The 26,739-nt window shown below is 39.6% G+C and overlaps 1 protein-coding gene across 1 annotated transcript in view; it reads right to left on the reverse strand.

Moving 5' to 3' along the window:
- NKAIN2 (sodium/potassium transporting ATPase interacting 2) overlaps positions 1–26,739 on the reverse strand; it is a 1,202,246-nt gene that overhangs the window by 808,377 nt on the left and 367,130 nt on the right. The window lies entirely within an intron of this gene.

The following is a 26,739-nucleotide window of genomic DNA, read 5'->3' on the forward strand; positions in this document are numbered from 1 at the left end:
ACAAAAATAAAGCACCTTTTCCTGTGTAATATTTTAACTAAATCCATCCTTCTTAGAAATAAATCAAGATGAGAACAATAGATTCCATTATTTTTTTAAAATCAATAAATGATGAACATTTTCAGGCCAAGCAGGTATCAGAGCATCGTAGCCTCACCCACTAAATGTAAAATGCAGTGGAAAAGCAGAGCACAGGGAGGGCTGTGCCAGTTCACTCTGAGTGGCCGGTGATATTGACGAATCAGTGTCCCGCATTGTGATAACAACTAGACAATCCAATTAACCCAAGTCAAGCCTTAGATTTCTCTCTCAGTGTCTCTTAACACTGATTGGGCGATCAATCTTGTCCTAAAATACAATGGCATCTCCTCTCAGTTTTGAGTGTTTTTGAGGCCCCAGCTACACACAAAAAAAGGATAACAAGCTCAAGAGCCCAGCCCCAACTATTAGATAGGATATAATCCATGAGTTCAACTTACAGCATAACTAGTACCACAATGTCAAAGTGATTATCAGAACTAAAGTAAGAAGTTAGTTCCTTTAATATGTCCCATCCAATTTCAGAAATGGATCTGAGATAATTTTGTCTTATCAGTTGCTTGATGAACTGATACGGAATCTCTGAAATGACTGGCTGATAGTTTATTGTAAATATGCCACAAATACACATCAGTGCAAAAAAAAAAAAAAAACTCTTGATTTCCACAAAATATGTAGGGCAAATTCCTTATTGCAAAATTCAGACTTAAATTGAAGAATAGAGGGGAAACCTCTAGGCCATTCAGGTATAACCTAAATCAAATCCCTTATGAGTTGTATAGTGGAAGTGACAAAGAGATTCAAGGAATTAGATCTAATAGACAGAGAGCCTGAAAAACTATGGATGGAGGTTTGTAACACTGTACAGGAGGCAGTGATCAAAACCACTCCTCAAAAAAGGGAAAACCAAAAAGGCAAAATGATTGTCTGAAGAGGTCTTACAAATAGCTGAGAAAAGAGAAGCAAAACTCAAAGGAGAAAAGGAAAGATACTGATCTGAATGCAGAGTTTCAAGGAATAGCATGGAGAGGTGGGAAAGCCTTCTTAAGTGAACAATGAGAAGAAACAGAGGAGAACAATAGAATGGGGAAAACTAGAGATCTTTTCAAGAAAATTAGAGATGACAAGGGAACATTTCACACAAAGATGGACACAATAAAGGACAGAAACAGTATGGACCTAACAGAGGGAGAAGATAAGGAGAGGTGGCAAGAATACACAGAAGAATTGTACAAAATAAGGGCTTAATGACCCAGAAAACCACCATGGTGTGATCACTCACCTAGAGCCAGACATTATGGAGTGTGAAGTCAAGTGGGCCTTAGGAGGCATTGCAACCAACAAAGCTAGTGGAGGTGATGGATTTCCAGCTAAGCTATTTCAAATCCCAAAATAAGATGCTGTTAATGTGCTGTGCTCAAAAAGAAGAAAAAGAAAAAGGAACTACTGTGCTCAACATGGGTTTCCCAGATGGTGCTAGTGGTAAAGATCCTGAAGGAGGAGACTTTAGGGCCTGGACTCCATCCTAGGCCTGTTCAATGCTGGCCACGTGCGGCCGCCTTTTCCGTGGATTCTGAACCCTGTGCTCAGTGCAATGGAAACAACACACCAGCAGAAGGATAAGACCCCCGAAGGACAAAGGAACCTCGCGCGTCGCATCTAGGTTACTCATCACTTAAGAGAAAACATATACTAATCTCCCCTGTCTCTGGACAGGTCATATTTTTTTTTTTTCTGTGCTTATCAGAGTGTAACCTCGGGCTTCTTGATTAATGACCAATTGTTTGACTGTTTAAGCACATGACACATGAGTGATGGGGCTATTGTGATTGTATCTACCTTTCTTTGTTTATGTAAGTTTCAAGGAATTTGGGGAGATGGGTTTGAGCACTGTACGCATAGGGTATAAAAGATTTTCACAGAAACTGGTCAGAGTCCTTGGCTAAGAGGAGACTCTGCCTTGGCCCTCCTGTGCAATAAACTGCACTTCACTATCCGCATCATCCTTCTTCGAGTTTGTTTCCTGGAATGCGTGGCTACAACAATCCCATCTGCATAACGAGATATAATAAGATGTGGGCTCAATCCTTAGGTCAGGAAGATCCTCTGCGGAAAGAAATGAAAACCCCCTCCAGTATTCTTGCCTGGAGAATCACATGGATAGAGGAACGTGGTAGACTATGGTCCATGGTGTCGCAAAGAATTGGACATGACTGAAGCGACGTGGCAGGCAGGCACTCAATATGCCAGCAAATTTGGAAAACTCAGCAGTGGCCACAGGACTGGAAAAGGTCAGTCTTCATTTCAATCCCAAAGAAGAGCAATGCCAAAGAATGTTCAAAGTACCACACAATTGCACACATTCTACATGCTAGCAATGTAGTGCTCAAAGTCCTTCAAGCTAGGCTTCAAATGTACTTCAAAAGAGAACTTCCAGACATACAAGCTGGATTTAGAAAAGGCAGAGGAACCAGAGAGCAAATTGCCAACATCCAATCCTGCTTTATTGACTATGCTAAAGCCTTTGACTGTGTGGATCTCAAAAAAACTGGAAAATTCTTAAAGAGATGGGAATACCAGACCACCTAAACTGCCTCCTGAGAAACCTGTATGCAGGTCAAGAAGCAACAGTTAGAACTGGACATGCAACAACAGACTGGTTAAAAATTAGGAAAGGAATATGTCAAGGCTGTATATTGTCACCCTGATTATTTAACTTATAGCAGAGTACATCATGCAAAATGCCAGACTGGATGAGGCACAAGCTAGAATCAAGATTGCCGGGAGAAATATCAATAACCTCAGATATGCAGATGACACCACCCTTATGGCAGAAAGTGAATAGGAACTAAAAAGCCTCTGGATGAAAGTGAAAGAGGAGACTGAAAAAGCTGGTTTGAAACTCAACATTCAAAAAACAAAGATCATAGCATCTGGTTGCATCACTTCATGGCAAATAGATGGGCAAAAAAAAAAAAAAAAAGAGAACAGTGATAGACTTTATTTTCACTGCAGACGTTGACTGCAGCCAGGAAATTAAAAGATGTTTGCTCCTTGAAAGAAAAGCTATTACCAATCTAGACAGCATATTAAAAAGCAGAGACATTACTTTGCCAACAAAGTTCTGTCTAGTTAAAGCTATGGTTTTTCCAGTAGTCACGTATGCATGTGAGAGTTGGACCATAAAGAAAGCTGAGCATTGAAGAATTGATGCTTTTGAACTGTGGTGTTGGAGAAGACCCTTGAGAATCCCTTGGACTGCAAGGAGATCAAACCGGTCAATCTTAAAGGAAATCAGTCCTGAATATTCATTAGAAGACTGATACTGATGCTGAAGCTCCAATACTTCGGCTACCTGATAAGAAGAGCTGACTCATCAGAAAAGACCCTGATGCTAGAAAGACTGAGGGCAAAGAGGAGAATGGGTGACAGAGGATGAGATGGCTGAATGGCATTATTAGCTAAGTGGACGTGACTGTGAGCAAATTCTGGGAGATAGTGAAGGGCAGGGAAACGTGGTGTGCTGCAGTCCATGGGGTCACAAAGAGTCGGACATGACTAAGAGACTGAACATCAATGTAGGGCCTATATGAGAAAATGGAAAATTCATAAGGAAAGAATATTTTTAAAAAGACCATCTCTGGGAAAAACAAAAATGAGATTTTTTAATATAATGGAATTTCTTTCTGGCTCCTTTCTGAGTCTGCCTCATTCTTTTTCAGCTGCTTTATCTCTCACCAACATAATCATGTTGCCCTGAGTGCCTTTTCTATTTCTACCCTGTGTGAGTGACACCCATGGACTGTAACCCACCAGCCTCCTCTGACCATGGGATTTCCCAGGCAAGAATACTGGAGCAGGCTGCCATTTCCCACTCCAGGTCATCTTCCCCTGCCCCCCAGGGATCAAAGCCTTGTCTCTTGCGTCTCCTACATTGGCAGGCGAATTCTTTACCCCACTGCATCACCTTGCTCTATATACCCCATTCTTCAGAGGTCTGTTAGAAGAACCTTCAGTAGGCAGTCAGTCATATGTTTACTGAGCAGCTGTTCCTTGCCCAGCACCAGGAATTTTAAAGTAACGATTAACAAATTTATCTGATGGTCAAAGGCAGTTGATTTCAAGGCACCCTAGCAAGCCAGGCCAGTGGATAACAGTTTACATTTATATTATGTGTAACTCTAAATAGTCAAACTCAGAAAAAGCTTATTTTGAAATATAGTATCTGACATTTATCAAAATAGAGTTTAAAATCATGAGCCCAATGATAAGTACTATAAATTACTATAAATTCATTTCTAAAAGTTCTATGCAATTCTATTTTTCACATCAATGTGGATATCAGACACTTTGGGAAGAGAATAATGAATTATGATGGCATCAAAACTTCTTCCATTATGGTCAACTTAGGAATTAAAGAATTTTATCAGTTTGGAATATTCTTATTGATATTTAAGATCCAGAGACTTTTCAGCAAAGGTTAAGTTTAAGGAGATGTCTGACAACGATTTGAAATTATAAAGAGTCACTAGCTTCTCAGAAATATTATAGAATTTATGGTATTGCCAACTGCAACTTGTATAATTTGTTCAAATTTATACATGTCTGGAACCACCTGAGCTCACTGTATTATGTAACACTGCAAAATACAGATGGTTAGAGATATAATAATTAGGGCTCCTTTCCTCTTGCTGAGCTTTTATATAGCAGATTTTCCTTAAAACTAAATGTTATATTCTGGTTTCCTCAGTGTGTATGCCCAGCAGTGGGATTGCTGGGTCATAAGGCAGTTCTATTTGCAATTTTTTAAGGAATCTCCACACTGTTCTCCATAGTGGCTGTACTAGTTTGCATTCCCACCAACAGTGTAGAAGGGTTCCCTTTTCTCCGCACCCTCTCCAGCATTTATTGCTTGCAGATTTTTGGATCACAGACATTCTGACTGGTGTGAAGTGGTACCTCATTGTGGTTTTGATTTGCATTTCTCTGATAATGAGTGATGTTGAGCATCTTTTCATGTGTTTGTTAGCCATCCGTATGTCTTCTTTGGAGAAATGTCTATTTAGTTCTTTGGCCCATTTTTTGATTGGGTCGTTTATTTTTCTGGAGTTGAGCTGTAGGAATTTCTTGCATATTTTTGAAATTAGTTGTTTGTCAGTTGTTTCATTTGCTACTATTTCTCCCATTCAGAAGGCTGTCTTTTCACCTTGCTTATATTTTCCTTTGTTGTGCAGAAGCTTTTAATTTGAATTAGATCCCATTTGTTTATTTTTGCTTTTATTTCCAGCATTCTGGAAGGTGGATCATAGAGGATCCTGCTGTGATTTATGCCGGAGAGTGTTTTGCCTATGTTCTCCTCTAGGAGTTTTATCATTTCTGGTCTTACATTTAGATCTTTAATCCATTTTGAGTTTATTTTCATGTGTGGTGTTAGAAAGTGATCTAGTTTCATTCTTTTACAAGTGGTTGACCAGTTTTCCCAGCACCACTTGTTAAAGAGATTGTCTTTACTCCATTGTATATTCTTGCCTCGTTTGTCAAGGATAAGGTGTCCATATGTGTGTGGATTTCTCTCTGAGCTTTCTATTTTGTTCCATTGATCTATATTTCTGTCTTTGTGCCAGTACCACACTGTCTTGATGACTGTGGCTTTGTAGTAGAGCCTGAAGTCTGGCAAGTTGATTCCTCCAGTTCCATTCTTCTTTCTCAAGATTGCTTTGGCTATTCGAGGTTTTTTGTATTTCCATACAAATCTTGAAATTATTTGTTCTAGTTCTATGAAAAATACTGCTGGTAGTTTGATAGGGATTGCATTGAATTTGTAAATTGCTTTGGGTAATATACTCATTTTCACTATATTGATTCTTTTGTTCATCGCAGCACTGTTTATAATAGCCAGGACATGGAAACAACCTAGATGTCCATCAGCAGATGAATGGATAAGAAAGCTGTGGTACATATACACAATGGAGTATTACTCAGCCATTAAAAAGAATACATTTGAATCAGTTCTGATGAGATGGATGAAACTGAAGCCGATTATACAGAGTGAAGTAAGCCAGAAAGAAAAACACCAATACAGTATACTAACACATACATATGGAATTTAGAAAGATGGCAATGATGACCCTGTATGCAAGACAGCAAAAAAGACACAGATGCGTATAGCGGACTTTTGGACTCAGAGGGAGAGGGAGAGGGTGGGATGATTTGGGAGATTGGCATTGAAACATGTATACTATCATGTAAGAATCAAATCGCCAGTCTATGTCCAATGCAGGATACAGCATGCTTGGGGTTGGTGCACGGGGATGACCCAGAGAGATGTTATGGGGAGGGAGGTGGGAGGGGGGTTCATGTTTGGGAACGCATGTATACCAGTGTGGATTCATGTCAATGTATGGCAAAACCAGTACAGTATTGTAAAGTAAAATAAAGTAAATAAATAAATAAATAAAAATATGCCATCAGCTCCCCCCCAAAAAAAAAAAACTAAACTAAATGTTATAAAACCCCCTCTCTGAAGTCAATCGAATAACATGAATAAACATGATTCTGTTACATAAAATATTTAATTTAATCAAACTTAAATATGTGCTCTCTTATCTACCAAGACTAAACATCTGCTTTTAAAATAGTGATATGCTCACAATGTCCATATTAAATGGGGAAGAATTAAAACTACAATTGATATCAATTATACATGAAAGAATTTATAAAAATAAAAGTCTAGAAACATTTCAAATTAAGTATCTATAGGTAGGTGGAGGTATAATTGGGGGCTTCACAGGTAGTTCAGAATCAGCCTGCAAAGCAAGAGACCCTGGTGTGATTCCTGGGTCAGGAAGATCCCCTAGAGAAGGGATAGGCTACTCACTCCAGTATTCTTGGGGAAACCTGGTGGCTTAGATGGTAAAGAATCTATCTGCAATGCAGGAGACCTGGTTTGGATCCCTGGTTTGGGAAGATCCCCTGGAGCAGGGCATGGCAACCCACTCCAGTATCCTTGCCTGGAGAATCCCCATGGACAGAGGAGCCTGACAGGCTACAGTCCATGGGATTGCAAAGAGCCAGACACAACTGAGCGACTAAGTACACACACACACACACACACACACACACACACAGAGATGTACAATTATAGATGTCTTCAAGTCATTTTTTAAACTAACATTTTCCGAATTGTCTTTGATTACTAGTTATCTTCACAACTAGAAAGATGTGTGTCATTTAACCACCCCCCCCCAAAAAAAAAAGGCTTCCCAGGTCATGCTAGTGGTAAAGAACCTTCCTGCCAATGCAAGGGACATAACAGACACAGGTTCAATCCCTTGGTCAGGAAGATCCCCTGGAGGAGGGCATGGCAATCCACTCCAGTATCCTTGCCTAGAGATTCCCATGGACAGTGGAGTCTGGTGGGCTACATTCCACAGAGTCATGCAGCGTCAGACACTACTAAGTGACTTAGCACACAAACGAAAAACATTTTCTTGAAGAAACTGTTTTGATTTAATGGAATAATATCAGTGAAACATGAGCACTTAGGCATGGTCATAAAACCTTCAAATAGTTATCACCCAGCAGACATGAAAGGACAAATAATACTCTGAAAAACTCACAGTTAAGATATTTGGAGGACAATATAATAAGAGATACCTAATGATGCCCATGCACCACCAGTACCTTTAAATATACCAGAGCAACAGATAAGGCGTGATTAGAGGGTGATCCATTTAAAGGTTCAGTTCAGTTCATTTCAGTGGCTCAGTCGTGTCCGACTCTTTGCAACCCCATGAACTGCAGCACGCCAGGCCTCCCTGTCTATCACCAATCCCCAGAGTTCACTCAAACTCATGTCTATCAAGTTGGTGATGCCATCCAGCCATCTCATCCTCTGTCATCCCCTTCTCCTCCTGTCCCCAATCCCTCCCAGCATCAGAGTCTTTCCCAGTAAGTCAACTCTTAGCATGAGGTAGCCAAAGTACTGGAGTTTCAGCTTTAGCATCATTCCTTCCAAAGAACACCCAGGACTGATCTCCTTTAGGGTGGACTGGCTGGATCTCCTTGCAGTCCAAGGGACTCTCAAGAGTCTTCTCCAACACCACAGTTCAAAAGCATCAATTCTTCGGCACTCAGCCTTCTTCACAGTCCAACTCTCACATCCATACATGACCACTGGAAAAATCATAGCCTTGACTAGACAGACCTTTGTTGGCAAAGTAATGTCTCTGCTTTTGAATATGCTATCTAGGTTGGTCATAACTTTTCTTCCAAGGAGTAAGCGTCTTTTAATTTCATGGCTGCAATCACCATCTGCAGTGACTTTGGAGCCCCAAGAAATAAAGTCTGACAATGTTTCCACTGTTTCCCCATCTATTTCCCACGGTCCACTGGAGAAGGGAATGGCAAACTACTTCAGTATTCTTGCCTTGAGAACCCCATAAGCAGTATGAAAAGACAAAATGATAGGATACTGAAAGAGGAACTCCCCAGGTCAGTAGGTATCCAATATGCTACGGGAGGTCAGTGGAGAAATAACTCCTGAAAGAATGAAGAGATGGAGCCAAAGCAAAAACAATACCCTGTTGTGGATGTGACTGGTGATAGAAGCAAGGTCCAATGCTGTAAAGAGCAATATTGCATAGGAACCTGGAATGTTAGGTCCATGAATCAAGGCAAATTGGAAGTGGTCAAATAAGAGATGGCAAGAGTGAACATCGACATTCTAGGAATCAGCGAACTAAAATGGACTGGAATGGGTGAATTTAACTCAGATGACCAGTATATCTACTACTGTGGGCAGGACTCCCTTAAAAGAAATGGAGTAGCTATCATGGTCAACAAAAGAGTCCAAAGTGCAGTACTTGGATGCAATCTGAAAAAACTATAGAATGATCTCTGTTCATTTCCAAAGCAAACCATTCAATATCACAGTAATCCATTTAAAAGCAACCCCAAGTAATACAACACTTTCAACTTCACACTTAAGGATGTCATAATAAACTTCAATGTGCTACAATTTGAATTAGCTACCCAGATCCACCAACCCTTACCCTTACACAGCCAACTAGAACCAATGTCAACTTTTCTCATCCTGCCAACCTCCACATCTGATCAGTCAATAATCCATCAATTCCATCTCAGCCAGGCTCCTTCATAAGGTACATCTGAATTCTTATGATACCTGAAACCTGAATATATCTTATAAAATGTTGCATTTTTGATAGAATGTTTATATTTTCTGATAAAAGCTTTGATATTGATGCTGTATGTTACAATCAATAGCATCTTGGTATCAGTGAAATGCAATACTTATATATGCATATTTTTACATATATATATGTGTGGAGAAGGCATGTATATATATATACATATATATACACACACACACACTTAGAACTAATAATATTTTATTATATATTATCTTGAGTATTTGTTTTCCAATTTACTGAATAGCAAATGTTTTCTTCTAACTTAATAGCTATTGTTGGACCTCACTGTTCAGGTCCAATGATAGTTGGTCCGCTGTTCTTTCCAATGCTCTGTCATATTTTTGCTTCTAATAAAGTGGAAGTTTGTACCTCTTGGAACAAAACCATACACTAGACTCCAGGGAAAGGTGGATAGTGATGACATGAGGACAAAGGTAATTTAGGCATATCTATCTTTTTATCAAGCACTATTAAATTTCTATCACCTCATTCAGGAGTATCAATTTATGTGTAGCTTTTGTTGATCTTTCTTGGCTTTTAGTGCTTTAAATTGGGAGCAGTATGGGGCTAATCAGGACCTACAGGAATCGATACAAGAAATCTGTGTCTTAAGAAGTCCATCGGTGGGTCTTTAGAAATGACCTTGTCAGATCATATAGTATTTTAAAGCTGTTAAGTAGTTGTATTTCATGACTTCATTAAGTTTCACCACAATTCTATGAACCTACTGAATTAGTAAGATCTATGACCTTGGAAAAAAAAATTAAAAGTAACATATTTTTCTATTTTTATTGAAGTTTTTATGCTTAAAAGCTCGTGTTATTCTCAGTCTTCATACACAGTTACTTACTAAAAGAAACATGGTCTAAGATTAACAAATATCCATTAACTTAGATATGATTTGGGGCAGACGTTTTCCAATTGTCACTGCTTGTAGCCAACACAGTGAAGTCCAGTAGCTAGAGTGGGATCTTAGATTGCCTCACTTAGCAGCTGTGTGACTTTCAACTTATTTATCCTCTCTGTTTCATTTCCATTCTTTGTAGGATAGGGATAAGATAAACTACGGTATTTTGTGACAATTATATGAGATAATCCAGTAACAGCAAAATACTTACCACTGCCTATAAGTATTCAATTAGTCTTTGCTATACTACTATTATACTATCAATACTATTATTATCCAGCAATGTTATAAAGTAGGCTCAATCATCAGGGAATCAGGTAACAATATTTCCTGAAACAGTATCAGTAGATACTATTTGCAACAGATACATCTAGAATGTTTGTCTTAAAATTACAAATTCTGTGGAGGCTTTTGGAATGGTAAAGGCAGTGTTTCCCATATCACACTGTACTGGAGAAATGCGGTCAGTGGTGAAGTGGCCACAAATGTATGAGGCATTAAAATTAAAGGATTCTTGCTTGCATTTTTTCTTTGTTAAAACTGATTCAAGAAAGCTGTAGGATGTACTTCTATCTTGGAGCCTGGAAGTATTAATACATTAAAGGATAATGAGAGGCCCAAAGGAAAGACACCTGGTTTTGTTTCTTCTTTCAGCATCTCTAAGCTTATTTAACCAGAAATTCTTTTATCATAGAACTCCTATTAACATCTTGATTTACAAACTCTCTAACCCACTACTCTCTGGTGTCCTGACAAGAACCCTCAAATAATGTAAAAAATGAAGTGGACCAAGTATAGAAAAGAAAAAAAAAAAACACAATTGCAGACATGGTACCAAGGAGGACTTCTATTCCTTCTGGGCACTGCAAAAGAAAAGGAGCGGGACAAACTGGCCTGTGAATGTCACAGAGGCCAACCTGAGCACCAGGGAGGTGGGCTGGGCAGGTGGGAGCAACGCCACTTCCATTCAATACTGCAAGCTTGAGGTGACGAGGTTTTTGACTTCCTCTTTCTTTTTTTTCCCTAAAATCCATATGTTCATGTATGGTCCTATTCTCTCATATTGGCATCTCAGATGCTTATATAGCCCAAATTTTACATGACCTGTAGTTCTATATAGGGCTTTCTTGGTGGTTCAGTTGGTAAAGAATCCCCCTGCAATGCGGGAGACTGGAGTTCGATCTCAGGGTCGGGGAAGATCCCCTGGAGAAGGGAATGGCTACCCACTCCAGTAGTCTTACCTGGAAAAGCCCATGGACAGAGGAGCCTAGTAGGCTGTATGTTTTATGTAGTCCCCCTGGCAGACAACTTGAGGCTTCTGGCACAGACTCCAGGGGCCAAACTATCATCTATTAATGCATATGGATCACTCAGCTAATGGCTAAGTAGTTTGTCTCACAGCAGCCCTGCAAAGATGGAATTGTCATGCCCAGTTCTCTGATAAGATGAAGTTACAGACAGGTGACATAACTTGCTCAGGTTCACCGGTCTGGCGGGTAGAAGAGCCAAGATTCATACCTGGCCATTCCTGCATGCACAGTATTTAAAAGCATTCATTTTGGGGGGTAGAATGCGGAAGTTGGGGCAAAAAATGTTGATAATGGTTATTTCTCCACATCCCACTTCACTTATTCAGAGGTGAGGAAGCTCTGGTTAAATGACTTACTTTTCATTTGAAAATATCAAACCAGACTCTGGTTGAGGGACTGTATCAAATATTACCCTTACATGGTAATCAATTTTTTATTTTCAGTCCTCAAATTGAAAAATATATTTGAGCTTTTAATTCTTGTTTTCAACTACTTATTAAAATTTTGTTCTGAAGAATTACAGATACAAAGAAAACTTCAAAATGAATAAAATTCTTATTTCTTCAGATTGGAGTTGGCAAACTGTGATCTGAGAACCCAATGTGGCTCACTGCCTGATTTTGTAAATCAAGTTTTATTGATACACAGGGACACCAATTCATTTACACATTACCTGTGGTTGTTTCATGTGAGCACAGCAGAACTGATCAGTTGTGATGCACACCAGAGGACACACATGACCAAAAATATTTACTCTGGCCTGTAGGGACAAGTTTGCCAACGTCTGCCCCAGATTTCTGATTTTTTTATACTGGGAACAAAACCAGACTTTTATAACCCTTTGTCCTTGAGATCACTTTTTACAACCCTCATACAATTACATTTTGCTAGGTTCCATGTTTCCACAGGCTCATATTAAATGTAGATAATAAGAAAAAAATGCCTACAATATTTTCCTGTATTCACTGAAGGTGTTTTGTTGAGGAGGTTAACCTCACCGCAGTGCTCCCTGTGAGAACATTGTACATAGTTGGAACAAAAGATCTTTTCCTCTTGATAAATTAATTAGCATTAATAGCATGGCCACTTCGTATCTTGTAAATAATTTTTCTCTTTCCTTTAGAAGCTAGAAATGTGTAAGCTAAAACTGCAATCTTCTAAATTACATTCTTGAATACCCCTTTCAACATTATAAATATACCCTGGGCTTCATTTTAGCTCTCTATTGTCATTTCCTTTTTTTTCTTTTTTTTTTTTTTCAATTTCTATTCACTTTATATCACTGGGATATATCATTATTGTAGCAATACCTCATCTTTTTTCAAATTAATATTTGTCATAAATAATGAGAGTACTGAAAGTACAAGTGTTAGTCACTCAGTCTTGTCCAGCTCTTTGTGACCCCATGGGCTGTAGTCCACCAGGCTCCTCTGTCCATGGAATTCTCCAGGCAACAATTCTGGAGTGGATTTCCATTTCCTTCTCCAGAAGATCTTCCCAACCTCAGGTCTCCTGCCTCGTAGGCAGATTATTTACCATCTGAGCCACCAGGAAAAAGTCCTGAGAACAAGAGGCTGGCTCCTTTGGCCTCCTGTCACAGGAATCTATTCCTATGAGGGTTCAGTTTAAACTTTTAAAAAGAAAATAACCTGACCTCACAAAGACCTCAGCTGAAAAATTCTGCAGTTGTATCTTGAGGAGAAAGAGAATCACATTCCCTTGCTGGGTTAGAACATCTCCTTAAGTATGACCATCACATCCTCATAGTTTCAAGGAGTTTTATACAGATATCCAATGAGATTTAGGACAGGATCCATGCTGTAATGGCAGCTTTATATGACAACACTGCAGAAAGTGGAATGGGGGGATGATACCAATACAGGAATATATTGATGCTACTAAAACCCGAATAGAGTAGGACACGGGCAGATGTTCAGGTCACCTTTTTATCTTATAGCCAAATAAAATACTGGTGCTGACCGTTCTACCCTGCTGCTGGCTTCCTGGGCAATCCAAGGCATTGAGAAAATGCTATCAAATTCCTCAGAGAGACCACGACTGTGGAAAATTCTGAAAGAGATGGGAATGCCAGATCACCTAACCTGCCTCTTGAGAAACCTGTATGCAGGTCAGGAAGCAACAGTTAGAAGTGGACATGGAACAACAGACTGGTTCCAAATAGGAAAAGGAGTACATCAAGGCTATATATTGTCACCCTGCTTATTTAATTTATATGCAGAGTACATCATAAGAAATGCTAGGCTTGAGGAAACAAGCTGGAATCGAGATTACCAGGAGAAATATCAGTAACCTCAGATATGCAGATGACACCACCCTTATGGCAGAAAGTGAAGAGGAACTAAAGACCCTCCTGATGAAAGTGAAAGAGGAGAGTGAAAAAGTTGGCCTAAAGCTCAACATTCAGAAAACTAAGATCATGGCATCTGGTCCCATCACTTCATGGGAAATAGATGGGGAAACAGTGAGAACAGTGTCAGACTTTATTTTTGGGGGGCTCCAAAATCACTGCAGATGGTGATTGCAGCCATGAAATTAAAAGATGCTTACTCCTTGGAAGGAAAGTTATGACCAACTTAGACAGCATATTAAAAAGCAGAGACATTATTTTGTCAACAAAGGTCTGTCTAGTCAAGGCTATGGTTTTTCCAGTAGTCATGTATGGATGTGAGAGTTGGACTGTGAAGAAACCTGAGCACCGAAGAACTGATGCTTTTGAACTGTGATATTGGAGAAGACTCTTGAGAGTCCCTTGGACTGCAAGGAAATCCAACCAGTCCACCCTAAAGGAAATCAGTTCTGGGTGTTCATTGGAAGGACTGATATTGAAGCTGAAACTCCAGTATTTTGGCCACCTGATGTGAAGAGCTGACTCATTTGAAAAGACCCTGATGTTGAGAAAGATTGAATGCAGGAGAAGGGGACAGTAGAGGATGAGATGGTTGGATGGCATCACCGACTCAATGGACATGGGTTTGGGTGGACTCCAGGAGTTGGTGATGGACAGGGAGGCCTGGCATGCTGCAGTTCAAGGGGTCGCAAAGAGTCGGACACGACTGAGCGACTGAACTGAACTGAAGTAACCAGTATGGCTGAACTTCATTCTGAAAATCTCACTACGGTGTACAAACCTATTGATACTAATTTTTTTCCCTACTCTACCTCCCTGGGAATTACTTCTATGACAGGTTTTTCTCCATGAAGCAAAACTGCGTTCATTTGTATTCAGTATTGGAGAAAAGCAACTAACTCACCCAGCCCCATCTCCCACTGGTATATCATAATGGAACGGTGAAGAATTAGGGAAGCAAATAGTTGAAACCAAAGAAGCATTTTGTATACTTCATCGCTCTAAGAAATAAAACAGTTTCTTGCTGCACCCACATTCTTCTGTATAAACCCTTCTGAATACTTCCAGATGGAAGTCTGTTTTTAAATCCTAATTTTTTTTTAGAAAAGTCATTTTCTACTTCATTCATAAGAAGTGGCAAGTCATAAGATTAAATAATACCTGGATCTTTATCATTTTCCTTCAGTCTGATCTTTAAACATGGACATATAATTGCTATGGTTACACATAGTTGGCATTCTTAAATTAGAAAAGCATCAAGCTTACAAGTTACCACACATTTTAGGGTGAGGAATATCTACTTCACAGCTCCTTCTTAAAATGCTACTTCCTCATTCGCCACTGAAATTACTCAAGGCTCAAATCCAGCTTCCTTCTAGCTATTCACACAAAAGCAGTGTTCATCCAACTGTCTCTTTACAGCCAAGATTTTAGGTTTCTTCAGAAGAGAGCCTGAATTAAAGTTAAAACACCCTTCATTCAGCTATTTTTTAAATGATAATGCACCATTACCACAGAAGTTACAAGACAATGCCATATTAATCAACATTACACAAACATCTTAGAAGCCTGCTGTGCCCATGATAGTCTAATATGACCTCAAGGAAGATCTAATAAAGATGGAATGTGCTGACAAAAGGCATCCATAAACCAGAAGGCGCAGGAAGTACTCGAAGTGCTTTACGACACAGCCAGAGGGGCTTCTTGGTGCAAACTTGCGGAAGATACTACAGATGGCAGTATTAAGGATACATGGTATGCCCATTACAGAATCTCCATTTTCTTACTAATAATCAAAAGCAATGACCTTAATGCAGCAAGTGAGGAACAGTACTTTGCCTGGATAATTGAAGTCATTCCAGCAAGAATTTTGTCACTGATCTCAAAAACCTAAACATGGTTTGAAAAGTTAGGGAAAACACAACTCTTAAGTTTAATACATATATGACTATAGTATAAAAATTTGACATTCCATAGAACACCAAAAACTTGACATTCTATGCTTTCCATAATATATTTGTATGCAAATTTGGGATATTTGAAGGATACATAGAACACTAAAACACTATTATTAAAAACCAGAAGTTGAGGGAGTGTAGTGTTTAATTACTACATATCATCAATATAAATTAAATGTTTTTCAGATTCTAATGCCCCTGAAATCAAGCTGGGTTTTAAAAGTGAAGTCATGTTATAATTGCATTGGTGGCTTGCTGCATAAAACAATGGTATAGTATAACTGATGGTGTCTTAGAACCACGCAATATAAGCCGTTTCTGTAAGGTTAACTTTAGCTTGTTCATTTAAAAAATGTTCAAAGATCACATTGCAAATGAAACAATGCTATGACTTACTGAAAATATACTTTCTTTTACTGGTGTCAAATAGGGGTATCGCTACATGTTGTCCTCACTAATTTTCAAAGAAAAAATATTAAATGCCTCTCACTTGTTTTTCCTTAACTTCTTTTCCTTAAGGGAACTATATCTGTGAACACAGTCATCATGGGACATGGTTTGAAATTCTCTCATAATGCTGACCTCTTCCTTTGATATGCTCTACATAGAATATGTGAAAGAATGCCGTATGTAAATGTTGCTTACATATTTTAAAGTGGAACCATCTTCCTTATTTTTGGTTGCTATTATTTTATGCAGAAAATTATTAAAGTTTTTTAGCAAACTGTTTCCAAGAAACTTTATTGGAAAAGATTCTTGATAATCTAATTGGCAAACCCTTACTGAGTACACAGTCAACTAAATCCATTGCATTCTGTATCTATGGTCTAATGTTAAATCATGAGTTTCCTGGGGCAGTTAGTATATTAGATCTAAATTTAGAACTTCCTCTTATTTATTGTTAATTGACAAGTTGATAGATTTAGCCTATTACTCTAGTTTGATATATGCAACTTTTCTAAACGGTGTATCATTTGTTCCAGTGTGCTTCCAAACACACTGGCCTTTCTGTCCCTTAAACTCCTTACTTCCTGTGATCCTGTCCTTCATCCTAATAGATCATTGTCTCAACCATCATTCCCCACAACCTACAACTGGAATTCTATATAGTACTATCAGGTTCGAGCATCTTGCTCTCTAACCACCACCTCCTACTCCAGCTAATACCTTAGCAACAATAATCACTCCTTTAGACAACATTGGGCACAGTTTATCACCCCTCTCTATTGAGAACTCTCCTTTCCTGGGTTTAGGAGCACCACGCTCTCATACATTTCTTCTTGCCTCTCTAGCTAGCTCACCTCAAAATCTTTGCTGGTTTATTCTAATGAATCTAGTTTGTGAGGACCCCAGCTTAGCCCTTAGACTAAATCTATTGTCTACCTCTTACTCGTTAGCAATGCCACGAATCTCATGGTATCATGAGAATCTCAAGAATCATGATGACTCCCAAAAGACATCTCCCCTGAGTTTAAAAATCTCAGAACTGACTTTTCTGGTGGCTCAGTGGTAAAGATTCTTCCTGCCAATGCAGGAGACACAGGTTTAATCCCTGATCCAGGAAGATTCCACACGCCTTGGAGCAACGAAGCCTGTGCGTCCCAACTAAGAGAGCCTGTGCTCTAGATCCAGGGAGCTCACATGCCTAGAGCGGTGCTCTGCAACAAGAGAGGCCACTGCGATAAGCCCCACATCACAACTAGAGTGGCTCCCAGTCGTGGCAGCTAGAGAAAAGCCTGTGCAGGAATGAAGACCTGCCGCTGCCGCTGCTGCTGCTGCTGCTAAGTCGCTTCAGTCGTGTCCGACTCTCTGCGACCCCAGAGACGGCAGCCCACCAGGCTCCCCAGTCCCCATGACCTTCCAGACAAGAACACTGGAGTGGGTTGCCATTTCCTTCTCCAATAATGAAGACCTAGGACAGCCAAAAATTAATAAACAAAACTACTTCTTAAAAACTCTCCACTTGACCTCTCCACTTGAACTCATCTAATAGGATAACACATTCCATAGTCTATTTTCAATATTCTTGCCCCTCCTCCCATTTTCTTAGTTCAGTCTTTCTCACCTCAGTAAATGGACAATACAACTTTAAGTTAATCAGGCCAAAAAATTCTTACACTTCTCTTCTACTCTTTCTCTCATAACCACATCCAAATTATCCAGAAATCTTATTCATTCTTCCATAAAAAATACTTTGAAAATGCTAATTAAAACTCCAGTGAAATTATCCTATACATTTATTACAATTACTAAAATTAAAAGACTGATAACATATTACAAGGATACAGAGTAACTGGAAATACATTACTTAGGAGAGTATAAATGTTAAAACATTATACTTGTGGTGGATTCATGTTGATGTATGGCAAAACCAACACAATATTGTAAAGTAATTAACCTACAATTAAATAAATTTAAAAAAAGAAAAACTAAAAGATTCTTAAAATGTTAAATATATACCTACCTTGAGGCTTCCCTAATGGCTCAGATGGTAAAGAGTCTGCCTGCAATGTAGGAGACTTGGGTTCAGTCCCTGGGTCAGGAAGATCCCCTGGAGAAGGAAATGGCAACCCACTCCAGTATTCTTGCCTGGGAAATCTTATGGACAGAGGAGCCTGGCAGGCTACAGTCCGTGGGGTCACACAGAGTCAGACATGACTGAGCAACTAATACTTACCCTGTGTACCAGCTATTATATTCCTACTATTTACCCAAGAGAAAGAAAAACATGCCCACAAAAATAATCATACAAGATTTCTAGCAGCTTTATTCACAATAAATACAAATTATGAACACACTGAAATGTCCACCAACAGGAGTATGAATAAACAAATCGTGGCCTATCCATGCAATGGAATAACACTCATCAATAAAAAGACAGAACTACTAATATCCATAAAAATATAGATGCACCTCGGAAACACGATGCTGAAAGAAGCAGCCAGATATGTGAGCATACAGTGTATCCTCCGCCCACACACATATGTACACACACACACACACACACACACACACACAGGAATGGGCAAAACTAACCTATGGGGAAAGAAATAGTGGTTGCTTGTGGCAATATGGGGATTGACAAAAAAGGGTAGTAACGGCCTCTGCAGGCATGGCAGTCCTAGTAACCTCCTGCAACTGTACTGGGTTATTATTCATACGAATGTTTAGATTCAACAAAACTTACCAAATAATGCAGTTAAGATAGAGGTACTACATTGCGTTTAAATTTTTCCTCAAAAATAAAGCTGCAGATACTGAAAGGGATCATAATTACTACCACCATAACCTCTTGCCTGAACTGGGGCTGTTGGTCTCTGCGGCTCTACACCATGGTTCCTACAATGTTTTCTACCTATGAGCCAGAATCATAGCCTTTCTGAAACTAGCAAAGGCATGTGGCAGCCGTGCTCCAAACCCTCCCTTGATTCTACTACTCAGAAGTAAAGCCAACATCCCTTCCTGATGGATGAGGTTCTGCAAATGATGATTCCACCTCATAGCTCCCTGAGCTCACATCTGACTGTTCCCCATTACATCTAGCCACACTTGACGTTGCTTGTCTTTGCACTTTCTTCTCTTTCCCCACATACCAGAATATTTTCCCTTTAGCTGTGAAATTTTTACCATGTGTCAGTTACTCCAGGAGGTCCTACTTGACCTCTGTACGTAATATTGTAAGTCCTCATCACTTCCTATCCCACCGCCTACACTGTGTTTTCATAGAACCTATCACTTATACACCATATGGTTTATTTGTTTACTTTGAGTTTTTCTGAACCTCCCATGCCACATTTTAATGTAAAACTTTATGGAGGTGATGACATTTTAGCATTTTGTTCATTCACGGGTATATTCCACAGCTTAAAATAGTACCTAATACACAGAAAGTACACAGTAAATGTGAATTAACGTATAAGTGAGTGAATGGAGAAATCTATAACTATGATCGCTCTCTGTCCAATGTCCTCATTCTATTGTTAAAATGTTGAGATAGATGGAGATGCAGCAAAGGACAGTCGCAGAGCTGATCATCAGAGAAATTTCTCCTAATTAGAATAATTAACATTGGTTTTGGATTTATTTGCCAAGCTTCACTCATTCTGCCTTTCCCAGCATAACAAAATCAATGCTATAAGTTTCTATCAAAATCCGATTTTTACTGTAGTACAACACACAAAGTCAAAACATTTATCAGTTGCCGTGTTGACATCATTCAGTTCAGTCGCTCAGTCCTGCCCAACTCTTTGTGACCCCAAGAACTGCAGCACACCAGGCTTCCCTGTCCATCACCAACTTCCGGAACTTGGTCAAACTCATGTCCATTGAGTCAGAGATGCTATCCAACCATTTCATCCTCTGTTGTCCCCTTCTCCACCTGCCCTCAACCTATCCCATCATCAGGGTCTTTTCAGGTGAGGGAGATGAGTGGTTTTTTCTCAGGATCTTTTAGATACAAACTAAAAGTGGTCTCATTTGGTCTTTAATTAAAGCACATTGCAATAAAAGGCACATAAATTTCCTCAACAACTGTAACAACAACACCACCACAAACTCTTAGAGAAGAAAAAAAAAATTTTTCAAAGAGTTTTCAACCTTTCTGCTCATTCCAGGGTGTCACAGGATTAATGGCCTGCTAACAGAAACCACCAATTAAAACTTGTGTCAAGGTTAGCTCTATATTAGATAGCAGGGAGCTTAAGATGGAATCTTGATTTAAGTAAGTCTCTTTAACATTCTCAAGCAGGGCAGTATATTTGTTATTAAAGCTCAAAGCCATGAGCCATTAGATACTCATATAACATGGGTTCTATTGTCTCATATTTCTCCCAGTAGTGAGCTTAATGTGATGGTTAAACACATGCTAACTGGGTTCCAATTCTTTTGCTAGGCTTTCCTAACTGTGGGATCTTGGGCAAGTTACTCAACTTTCCTCTGCCTTAGTTTCCTCATTCATAAAATATAGATAAAATAATGCCTTCCTCATAGATTGTGGAGATCACACAATGAGATACCGAATCTAAAGGGTTCAATAGCGTTTGCCATTACTATCATATGTGATTGTAAAGGAGACAGCAGATTTATGTTTTCTATCCTTATAAATCCCCCACTGCAATCTGATAACTTGGCTTTAAAAATGTCAAAGTAAGAAAACAATAAATGCTATGACATTACTGTATAAGTTAAATAACTCTTCATGTGATTGGGTTTATACTTGTGTTAAATATTTGCTTGTCAATTTTAACACTGAAGAGATTTGACTGTGAGCACATGAAAGCCTTCCTTCTCTTCAGTAAGTACCGTTACTACCTTGTAATACAGAAGTTCCCGTGCCTCTCCAGAGGGCAGAGTCAAGTCTCTCCCACATTCCTCCCTCTGGCCAACCTTTCTGGGCAGACTATAGTCTTGACTAGCATCTTGGTGATCTTTGTCAGCCACAATGCCAGAGAACCTCTGATGCATAGTAGGCTCTTATCTCTGCAGGGATAATCATCACTGTTTATGTAAAAACACTGATCCTACCATCATCCTCTTCTAATTAAGTCAGGACTCCTTCACTGTCAGCAATGGCTATATTTGAGTCCCTCCTCCCTCAGTAAAGTGCAGATCTCTAGCAACTAGACCCAGAGTTAATGGGCTAACAGACCTGTGCCTCAAGAGCCCTTCTGGGGGAAAAATGTTCCCCCACTATGCTAAGATTAAGCAGGTTTGTGTGGATTCATACCCAGAAAGTGTATTTTGTTTTGTTTCTTGCTTATGCCTTAGCCTGTGTCACTGTACCTGTGTCTACACAGAGCTCTACACCTCTGCTGAGCAGGACAGGCTTCATTCTTTACAGGGAGTGTTTTCTTCTCTGCAAGCTCACTTTCATCACAGGTCATAGGATATGTTTGTATACACCCACACTTCAACTGTAGACAGAAGTCACGCCTCCTCCTCTGCCAGAAGCATCTCCGTCTTTATCAGTGCACCTAAATGGGTCTTGAGGAGGTAGAGTTGTTTAGCCCTACATGTTAGCTACAAGTGTCACAGCCCAGGGCCATTCACTTCTTTGCACAACAGAAAAGGTACTAGTGGCATCCCTTGGCTTGTATAGATCAATGCCAGGCAATAATTGGAACTAAGCAAGAACAAGAAATGAACTGAGACCAGAATCTCTCAGGTTGATCCTTAGGATGAGCACTACATTCATTCACAAAACTCCACTACTACATTTTCTTCCTTTTATTTTGATGCTTTTAAAAATCATTGCTTTATTTTTATTAGGATTCATTTAATATGTATATTATATTCATACGTATGTGTGTGACTTTTGGAAATTTAGAAAAAGTATATATCCAAAAGAATAAAATGTAAAAGAGTCATAATTCTCTAATCCACATATAAACACTGGAAAAATATCTCATTATTAAAATGAAAACTTACAGAAAAATAAAAATGTGCATTTTTGAGGAAAAATTTTTCAAATGAGAGTTTAATTTTAACCTTGATTACACCAGAATATCGTATCATCGTTATCTCTGACAGCAAAATGAAGACTCCTGTGAAAACCTCAGGTCAGGTGAAACGACCATGTCAGAGTTCAAGCTTCATTAAAAAACTGTTAAAACTTTTTCCCATGAAGACGATGAATCTTAAACTCAGGCAAGAATGAAAGCATTCCTTCACTGCTGGATATCACTACATCTGAAGGAAAAGAGGAGAGCTAAAGGGTGAACAGAGTGTCAGAGTTTAGGAATTCTGGAGAAAAGAAGAAGAAGGAAGCTTAGGTTACCTTTTCCTTTATTATTTCATTATTTACCATTTTAAAAATAAGAAAACATATTTTATGCCTCATAGAGACTATTGTTTTAAAATATAATGATTTCTATAATTCTAAGGTTATTCCATTTATTAACAACAGCTGCCATTGAAACAAATTTGAAGTCATTATTAGAAAGCTAATTCCAAGAATTACAAGGTCAGATATTTTTTAGCTCTATAATAACACTCCCAGATACTTTTAATGAGCTTATAATACTAAAGATATTGATAGTAAAATGCTATGAAATATTAAATTAATAGGCCCTAGAAGACAACGAGAGAGGGTGCAGCTCTTCATCCTGCACACGACTGCTCCATAGCTCACTCTTTCCATTAATTTTCTGGAAAAGTGAATGTGAACATGTATAAACTCTTCAAAACAAATCCCACATATTGGTATATTTAGGAAAATCCTTTGGATTCACAATGTATTTTTGTGCAATCAAATTGCAGTGCAGATTACATTACAAAGCCGTACTTAAAGTGGGATGAGAAGCAATGACCAGTCTTCTCTCATTTAAGTCTGTCTAGATATCTGAATTAGTTCTGTCTAGATATCTGAATTAGTTCTGTCTAGATATCTGAGTTAGTTCTGTTCCGTGCATGAGCAATTTTGAGGACATACCCTTTACACCAATCCATTCTGAATGAGATCGGCCCTGGGATTTCTTTGGAAGGAATGATGCTAAAGCTGAAACTCCAGTACTTTGGCCACCTCACGTGAAGAGTTGACTCATTGGAAAAGACTCTGATGCTGGGAGGGATTGGGGGCAGGAGAAGAAGGGGACGACCTAGGATGAGATGGCTGGATGGCATCACTGCTGGGTTGGGTTTTTCTGATCCGGTACCTAATCAGCTCCATTCCTTGGGTTCTGACAGCTTACTTCCTTCTCCCCTCGACCTGTCACCTCTTCTCTGGGGAGGGTCTGCCTGGTACATTTCAGGAAGCTGGATCCTGAACTAAGATGGACAGTTCTCTTGGGACAAGTCTGGTACCTGACTGCATCCTGAGTGCGGAATCATCCTCTGAACACTCTCCCTGCCTATTCCAGTATCTTGTTACTGTCGGCTTCTGAAAGTGGGACTCAGGAAGGTGTGCCCCATGGAACCTGTGCCAAGACCATGGTGGCTGAAGGCTCTGTGGCCACGTCATCTTTCTTCAGTCCTCGCCCTGCCTTGATGAGTAGGTTTCCACCCCCACTTACCTGTCCACATTGGGCACCTGTGCTTAGGTCAGCTTGACCCAGCATAAGCTGGTCACTTACTTTCTGATACAGGCACCCACCACCACACCACTCAGTAAAGTTACTGCCCCAGGACACTGAGTCCCATCTTGGGTTATGTCCTATTCTCAAGTGCCCTCACCTCAGGGACTTGTACCCTTTTTAGCTCTATCGCAATGAACTAAAAGGCAGGTTGATTCTTAGTTCCAACGAAGTGAAGTGGATAGAAAGAAATGCTCTGTCAAAAAGCATACCACAAAATTCACAGAAATTTCTGACACACTGTGCCAGCAGAGACAGAGCTAATTGGATGTTTGTGACTTCCTGGAGGCTTTGCTCTTAAGAGGCCTCATCCCTGAATGATAGTCTTTCTTCTGCCAGCTTGTGGCCTAAAATGGAATGGTGACCAACACATCCTGGCAAGCTCTAAGTTTGAGGTCAGATCCTTCCAGTACTTCTCCTCAGGCATTTGGCAGAACTTCAGAGATTCACTAACTCTCAGCAGTAATAATCATTTTTCCTTCATATTTCTTGATTGCTACATTAGTCTTATTAATGTCTAGATGACCGTCTTAAAGCAGTTTTAGTTGCTCAGTCGTGTCTGACTCTGAGATCCTATGGACTGTAGCCCGCCAGGATCCTCTTTCCAAGAAATTCTCCAGGCAAGGATACTGGAGTGTGTTGCCATTTCCTTCTCCAGGGGATCTTCTCAACCCAGGGATTGAACCTGCGTCTCTCGCATTGTAGGCAGATTCTTTACTATCTGAACCACCCCTCAAGGGCCCTAAAATGCCAATCATTATGAGATGAACTCTCTCATACCTTGGCATTGCCTACTCGTTGCTTTTTGAAATACACGCACATGGCTTTACTTTGCATTTTGGGGGTATTATACAAGAATTGGATGGTATCAGGTAGGACTATAAAATCAGTGGTGTAAAAACAAAACTGATAACAACATGAACAATTCTACTGTACCAGTAAATTCACCACCTATGAAATATTTCCAAAATATTCATTCAGAAATAACCTTGTCGTCTCCTTCCCATATTTTGTCCCCACCCCAAATTTCAAGTAGGCAGCCAGCTTCTTTGTGTTCCTCTGTCTCAGGGAAGTTTTGTGACACTGGGCAGAAAGCACAATCACACTCAATACGCTGGAGAACAGTGTGTGCGCATATCTGTGTTTGGTGGGATGGTGTGAATGAGCTTAGAGAGGGAAGATTCTGTAAGACAAGGAAGGGGCCTGGATTCCAAGGGGCACCAGAACTGTCAGAAGCCTGCAGTGAGTTTCCTGGTTCCTGGAACTAATGTGAATTGTCATGCTGTGATGTCAACACGCAAAAAAACAGCAAGAGATTTTAATTGTCACTTTTTAGGAACAGCACATTAGGTAAAACATGACAGAAAATCTCTTCTTTTATATCAACATTGATACAATCACATCTTAAAGAGCTTTGCCTCTATTTACAGATCACATTAAATTTCACATTAACTATTCTATTTGCTGCTATTTTGCCATTAGAAGATGTTGTTAAATATACGTCTGTCGGCTCTTTATAAACCTTTGGAGCTGCAGAAACGTTTGTTACATTCAATATAGATCAATGAGAGGAATTCCACGTATGTATTTGGAAGGCAAAAATAAATTTTATATATCTGTATCAGCTTTTCAAATATGATAAAACTAATTTCTTCTAAAGGATAGTAACTTCCAAACCATTTTCCTCCTACATAAACTTCATTAATAGTGTTCTTTTTAGATTTAAATTACTTTCTAACTTTCATTACTTGTTCTGCATACACTCAAGAATCTGCTAATTCAAAGGAAGCACTCAAGCATCCCTTTATGTCTCAAGGATCAGGAAATCTTATGAGGAACAATAAGCGCCTTTGTCAGATAGTGAATGAGGAAAAAAAATCTGCATTAAGGAATAAACCATGTTCAATTTTAACAAGTAAAAGAACACTTCTTTAACTTGCACTTAATTTAAAATCCAATCACAGGAATGAAGGTCTTTAAAAATTAAGACATCTCTTCTAGAGAACTATTAGAATCCTGGAAGGTGGCTATACTGGTAGCAACTGATCTTTCCACCCAGCAGAAATTCAAATCAAATAAGACCAAAAAAGAATCTAGGAACTGCAGGTTCCATACAAAGGTTTTAACCTGGGTTTTCAACATCAGGACTATTAACATTTTGAGCTGAATAATTCATTGTTGTTATGGCCCATCTCATGCATCTTAGGGGCCCTTCCCCTCTCCAGGGGGCGCTAGAGGTAAATAACCTGCCTGCCAACACAGGAGATGTAAGATTCCAGCTCGATCTCAAGGTTGGCAAGACCCCCCGGAAGAGGGCATGGCAGTCCACTCCAGTATTTTTGCCTGGAGAATCCCACGGATAGAGGAGCCTGGCAGGCTACAGTCCATGGGGTCGCAGAGTCAGATATGACTGAAGAAACTTAGCGACAACACACACGCATCTTAGGATGCTTTACCCACTAGACGCCAGCAGCACCTTCTCCGTCTTGCCTTTCTGCTCTTTCCCTCCCTCTCATCTCCACACTGTGACAGTCAATAAACACTGTCAGATGTCTCCTGGGAGGCAAAATTCTGCCCACTATCAATCCTCTCCTGCTGCTGCTGCTGCTGCTAAGTCGCTTCCGTCGTGTCCGACTCCGTGCGACCCCATAGACTGCAGCACACCAGGCTCCGCCGTCCCTGGGATTCTCCAGGCAAGAACACCGGAGTGGGCTGCCATTGCCTTCTCCACACTCCTCTCCTAGAACCACTGTTTCTATCTCATTCCCTTCTAACTAGCTTCTTCATGGCATCACTTCCATACAACTGTTTATTGAGTAAGAAAGAAGGTAACTTTTTATAAAAATAAAATCTGCAAAGGCTCAACAATGTCTTTA

This window comes from Ovis canadensis, chromosome 8 (genome assembly GCF_042477335.2).
Source record: "Ovis canadensis isolate MfBH-ARS-UI-01 breed Bighorn chromosome 8, ARS-UI_OviCan_v2, whole genome shotgun sequence".
Lineage (NCBI taxonomy): Eukaryota > Metazoa > Chordata > Mammalia > Artiodactyla > Bovidae > Ovis > Ovis canadensis.